Genomic DNA, 6,488 nt, shown 5'->3' on the forward strand with positions numbered 1-6,488 from the left:
CAGTGATGCGATGTACTCCACAAAAAACAACAATGAGCAAATATGTTCTAAGTACCTCAGAGTTGGTCCTGAAAGACTAGAAAACAAGATTAATCTTTAATATTTTTGTGTGTTTCAATTGGATCTATCAAATGCTTTTTAGTACTGGTACCAATTTGGTTTAAAAATAAGCTTAACTGTTTCTTTATTTCTATTTTAAGATCGAAGATGAAACCCATCCTGTATATTTTTACCAGGTGTATAACAAAATAACATTCATATGGTTGATAAATGGATGCATTGTTTGCAGCTAAAATAAGCCTTTATTCAAGGGACATGTTAAGACTTAATTCTATTTAATTCTTTAACAGCTTCGGTTTGGGTCATAATATTCCAGAAATAAGTAAAAAAAAAAAGTAAAGGTGATCTTTCCATGCATTTTGGTCATTTTTTGTTTTTTTTAACTAAAACCATTCGAGAGGACACCTTGAGACATTCCTCTCATAATAAAAGTCATTATTGCCTTCAGTTTATTAAAAGTAAATGTTATATTGACATTTCAATAACTCAGCTTTATTACCTTCAGTGGGAAACTCAAAGGTTGTCTTTGGACTTTTGTTTCACAGCGATGCAAGACAAATACCGCCTGGAGGCAAAACATTTTGTAATAAGACTAAAATCTTATCCGGTACAAAAACATCTAGATTTCTGCTTTTCTTTTATTTTACCACACTTAAATTTTTTCTGAATAATGAAATGATCATTTTATATATTAAGTGTCTCCAGCTGTCTACAGGAGAGAGGCAGGGTCCACTCTGGACAGGTCGCCACTCTATCGCAGGGCAACAAAGAGACATACAGGAAGCCCGAGTACTGGAGTACAGAGAACCCACGCATGCTCAGGGAGAACATGCAAACTCCATGCAGAAAGACCCGGGCCGGGAATCAAACCCTGAACCTTCTTGCTGCAAGGCAGTACTGCTACCCACTACACCGCTGATCATATGAAGTGACTTAAATAACCTAAATAAGGGTTAAAGAAAAGCATTTATTAAGTGTAGGGTACCATTTTCCATAAAATTTAGCACATTGTGGGGACCTAGTGCTCTAGTGGGGACCATGGGTACAAATGCTGCTTTAGGCTTAGGTGTTAGGTTTAGGACTAAGGTGTGAATTAAGTTTAGGATAGGGTTTAGGTATAAACTCGTAATGCTTAGGGTTAGGGTAAGGGTCACATTAGGCTGTAGAAATGGGTAACAAATGAATGGAAGTCAATTGAAAGTCCCTACGAGGATAGAGAAACACGCTTGTGTGTCGGTATGTGTCTGTGTGTGTGTGTGTGTGCTTCTGCACAGAGCAGATACGTTAAAGGAACTTCGAAACAGTCACACCGAATAGCTTTTTATGTGAGAGAAAAGTGAAGTTAATGGCAGCAGTATCTCCTGTAGCGGCTTCATTTAGGAGAGAAATACAGCTTAGCAGATCAACTCAGAGGCAGTATTCAAATCAGGAATATAAAAAAGACCACATACAGTCAGTCACAGTAAAAGCACAGTCAGTAGCGATGTCTATGAGTGAGCCACAGAAGTACTTCCAATTTAAGCCTGTTTTGTGTTTGGCCTGAAACATCACTGAGAATTTGCACAATATATGAGAAAATCTATGGGATCTATGATAGACTGAATTAGTAAGACAGGAGCTGGTGTATCATCTAGAGGAGAAACTGAGGTTACCAGCAGGTCAGCTGATGTTACCCTACAGGACAGCATTACAGCTGAGCAGAAAACAAGGCAAGATAAACCCCTGCAAAAAAACAAAGATGGTGAGGTTGGAGGTGAGGTCATGTCAGTTACAGGTCAGGAGTGAGAGAGAAATATTATTTAGACTTCACATCTGGGTTCTTATGGTAAATAGCTACCAGGCTACTGAATGTATCTGAAGCCTGCAGTTCAGAATGATCATGTCTGTCAGATCAAAGGAAGGATTCAGTGTGAACACAACATTAACCAAAATGAAATGACCAGAGAATTTTTCATTTCCTGTTTTCTGCCTCTGCTATACACTTCCGAGTGTAAGATGATTGCTTTATTAGAAAATATGTGGTGGGTTTTTTTTATGCTTGTTTATGAAGCTCTCGGTTTCTATCCTTAATAAACCAGCGGTTCCTCACAGTCTCTGCCCAGTGACAGTTTCCAAAGCAGTGACATTTATATCCAAATGGTAATTGATTCAGAGGAAGCTGTTAGTATGCAGCTACAATTTAGCAACCCTTCTTGTGGGTAAAGTGGAAGACTCAAGCTCTAAAAACGAAACAGGAAGAAAATCCATGTTTTGCTCCTTAACTGGACACACAAACACATGGAGACTGTGTGAAGGAACGCTGCTGAGGCTCTTATTGATTGGATACCAGAGAGAATGGACTTTGTCACAGGCAGTACTCCCTGCTCAATCTCCAGGCTGTGTTTACTGGTGCATTTTTTTAACCTTCCAAGTCAGAGCACGAACATCACTGCAAATAAACAAGCAGCAGTAATCCTCCTCAAATACTGTAAAGCCTGCTGAACAGAAATAATGGCACCACATCCTGGGGGCCGACTGCATGCAGGGCCTTGTAAAATTGGCAGAGTTGTCACTCATGATTAGAGCTCTGGCCATGGACAGTTGCAATTATGACACACTTAACGAGAACAAATGAAGCAATGATTGGCCATATAATGTGACCTCTAGCAACTACCAGCAGAGCTCATTGTGCGTCCTGGCCGTGCGTTTGCTTTCAGCAGCTGCTTACACGAATGAAGGTAATCGCTCATCATGAAAGGCGCTGCAAAAATACACACACAAAAAAATTTGGAAGCGTTAAAGGATCCACTGAAGCGCCCAAGGACTGTTGTGTTCATTACAGCAATCCAGGGCTTCGCAGGAAACGAAGCAATTTGGAAGCAATGCTCTTGCTGCAAAGGTGAAATGAGTATAGTGCTAGAGTTTTCCAGCAAAGAAAGACGAATGTGTTCTACAGTTTACAGCCTGTAATTCCTCCTGTCCATCATGTTTGCTGCACATAGGTGATGAAAAGGAAGCAAATCTATTGCTATTCAAGTTGGGAAGTTGTTTTCTCTTGCCTCTTTCTTCAAACTTACAACCAGAATGATGCAGAACATGAAATATGTCAGCAAGCAACAACATCCCTTTTCACCTGCCCTCTAACTGACAGCCAGATGTTAGTTTTCACATAACATCTGCCAGTGCGAGGCTCTCTAACACTGACAGTCTGCTCTTCTGCTTTCAGTTTTAATAATTGCGCTGCAAGCATCGATTTTCAGAGAGAAAATTGGAGTTCTTCTCATTGCTTCTTTACCAACCTGTGTTTGTAACAGCTCCAAAAGGAGAAAAAAAAGAAAATAAAAAACATGCCCAAAAGCTTTAACTTCCCTGGATACCATTCTATGATACCAATACCAGTTCATCAGGTGTTTTTGTTTTTATCATGCAGCTTATCTTGTCAATGTGGTCCATTATGATTGCTGCCATTGATCGTTTTCTGTACATCCTCGAGATAAAACAGCCCAAGTCTTTATAGCTATTTTGTTTTAGGAAGATAAATTAGAAAAAAAAAAAAAAATGTTTTCCTCTTTATCTGGCCATAGATGTATGTTATGCACCAATTAGATGATGTTACTTTATTATTTATGATTAATTTGTTTCATGTTTTAAGTGTTATGCCTTCCTTCTAATATAAGTTTTTTTTCTGTATGTCTGCTTCTGTCTCCTTGAACCCCAGTCGGCCTCAGCAGATGGCCGCTCACTGAGCCTGGTTCTGCTGGAGGTTTCTTTCTGTTAAAGGGAGTTTTTCCTCTCCACTGTCACTACAACAATGCTTGGTGTGAGGGATTGCTGACAAGTCCGTGAGTTGAAGCAATCAGCTGGTTTTCCTTAGTTAGAAATCCAATCTGACTTTATGATCTGGTTGAATTGTAAAGTGCCTTAAGATGACATGTTGTGATTTGGATCTATATAAATGAACTGAATTGAATTTGAATTAATGCAATGTTTTTAACTGTTAAATATATTTGGCCTTACTATTTTAAAGACCATATCAAGAAATGTTTTCATTCCTAAGAACTTAACTTAATTTTCAAAAAAAGGGATCAAAGGGCCTGGTAGCCTGAAAAAAACAATAAGCTTAGTTAAAATTCAGCATAATTACCCTTTACTCTTCCCTCTTCTTTCTTATTATTATTATGATCTTTTTTGGGTTCTGTTCAGTATTTTGAGTAAAAGATTTAAAAAACCCTGCGAAGTTCAAACATCACCTTAAATAAACAATGATAATTTATGGGGTTCCTTGAGGCTCCGTTTTTGTAGCACTTTGATTAATGGTATTGTGGAGGATTTTTGCGAATTTTTTCAAACACCTGCCCTCTTCACTTTTAATAAAATGCACATGCACAACCCTGTACCCTTCCCGAGAGGGAGCAGGCATGCGAGAGCATGCGCAAGCCCATTTCTCCATGTGCACACTAAAAGATGCTGTTCTTTTAGGTCATACAGGCTTACTGTGACCGAACATCCGCCCTAAGTCCTAAATCCCTCAATTACTACATAATCCCCTAGAGCGGGGACTATATAGCCAAAACAAGGCTTTGTTGGGCTACTCTATAAAGCCTCAACCGAAACGCTATTTCTGACATCTTGAACTGAAAAAGCTTCCTGGATGGGAAGCAAAACGTCTTCAAACTTGGAAACAAAGTCCATTGGATTGTTTTTTTTTTTTTTTTACTTTTGTGGAATTACTATGACCTGGATAACTGAGAATCTTCACCAGCATCGATGTGACGTTGTTGTCTAGTTCATGTTCTCGTTTTCTGGGGCCAGTGGTGAGAGGAGTTTTTAGCATTTCGTAGTGTTCCTCATATCCTGACCTGTTCTGCCTCTCGGCTACTGAGCGTGCCGCTTCCCATCTAAACGTTCTGCCTGATCTCTCTGTGGTCCCCTGGAACCTTGAACCAGCCTGTTCCTGTTTTGATCAGTATCCCTGATCAGGCTTCAGACTCCTGGACCTCTGAGCTTTCGTGTTTTGATCTGTTTACCTGACCTGGCTCGGACTCCTGCTGCCTTTCGGGACTGCCGCACCTGGGACACTCTTGTTGGCAGCCCACCAGCTGGATCCGACCTCATTCTCTGGCCATGGACTGAACTTGAAAACCAGATTAGTGACTCACATGGATAACCATCCTCCAGTCAGGTTATCATGGTCACTTACCTGTGTTTTTCTCCGATCAGAGTTTCCAGTGATGGGTGGTTCCCCGCCTCAGCCGCTGCAGATCCGCAGCTCCTCAGCTCCACTTCTGTTATCTTTGTTTTAATAAAATGCTTCGATTTATCACACGGTCTGTCTCGCCTTGAATTCTGGGTTGAGTTCTTCTCTAAAATTATAGAGCTTTTTAACTTTTAAAACATTGACTACATTTTGTAACACTAGTCCCTCTTGTCTATTCAACTCATGGTGGCTAAGAGCAGATCACGGTGCTGTATGTGATATGGAAAAAATGGCATCAATGCCACCAGATCAACTCCCAGTTTAGCCCGGATCGCTACCTGAAAAAAAAAACACACCACTATGTGTTGGTTCTATTAAAGCATCTTTACTTTAAGAAGTTGCTCTTCCCATGTAGGGGGGAAATTTAACACACGCTGCACTATTAATCATTTTTAATTGTAAAAAGCTGTGCTGTTACTTAACTTTTCAGCTTCTGCTAAATTTTGTTTTACAGTCTCCAGGGCCCACTTCACCGATACCCACAGTGCAGCTTTGCTCCAGTCGCTAAATGTGAACTTGAAACATGTCCTTCACATCTCCAAAGCCACCTACATCCCTTTTTAAAAGTTTTCTTTATTGTCCTTATTTCTATTTTCCCTCTAATTGTTTTTGGTGATGAAAAAAATCCTAAGTTCCCCTGTAAAACTGCTTTCTCACAATTATTCTCTGCAAGAAAAAGCTGGCACTTTTAATGAAAAAGGGCAAGAAATCAGATATATTCTCATTTCCATAATATTAAGTAAATAATTCATAGGATCATGGAGCTGTTCTTCACATGGGAATGTTTCTATATGACACGTGAGCCAAAAACGTTTGCTCAAAATGCACCAGGAAACGTATAATTCGAATTATGAATTAAATACGGGGCTTTGCTTTACATCAGCAGACAGATGCAAAAACCATCTTCCAGTCAAGTGTCAGTTTCATTTTAGTAAGTTTCACTTTGCATGAACTCTGTCCATAGCTGAAAGCAACAGTATTAAGCAAAAGTATAGGACCTGCTAATAAAACATGTTATTTCTCTGGGAACAAAAGTTAAACAAGGCAGATAAAGTTTAAAAAGTACAGTAGGAACCAAAGATCTTAACAACAGAGGAAAATGTTTTATCGAAATTTCCTCTCCAAAGGCCTTCACCACACGCTTTGTGAAGTTTTGTTCACATTTTTAAAGGAAATTTATTTACTGGCAAAT

The sequence above is a fragment of the Cyprinodon variegatus genome, unplaced genomic scaffold (genome assembly GCF_000732505.1).
Source record: "Cyprinodon variegatus isolate N-32 unplaced genomic scaffold, C_variegatus-1.0 Scaffold351, whole genome shotgun sequence".
In the NCBI taxonomy this organism is placed as follows: domain Eukaryota; kingdom Metazoa; phylum Chordata; class Actinopteri; order Cyprinodontiformes; family Cyprinodontidae; genus Cyprinodon; species Cyprinodon variegatus.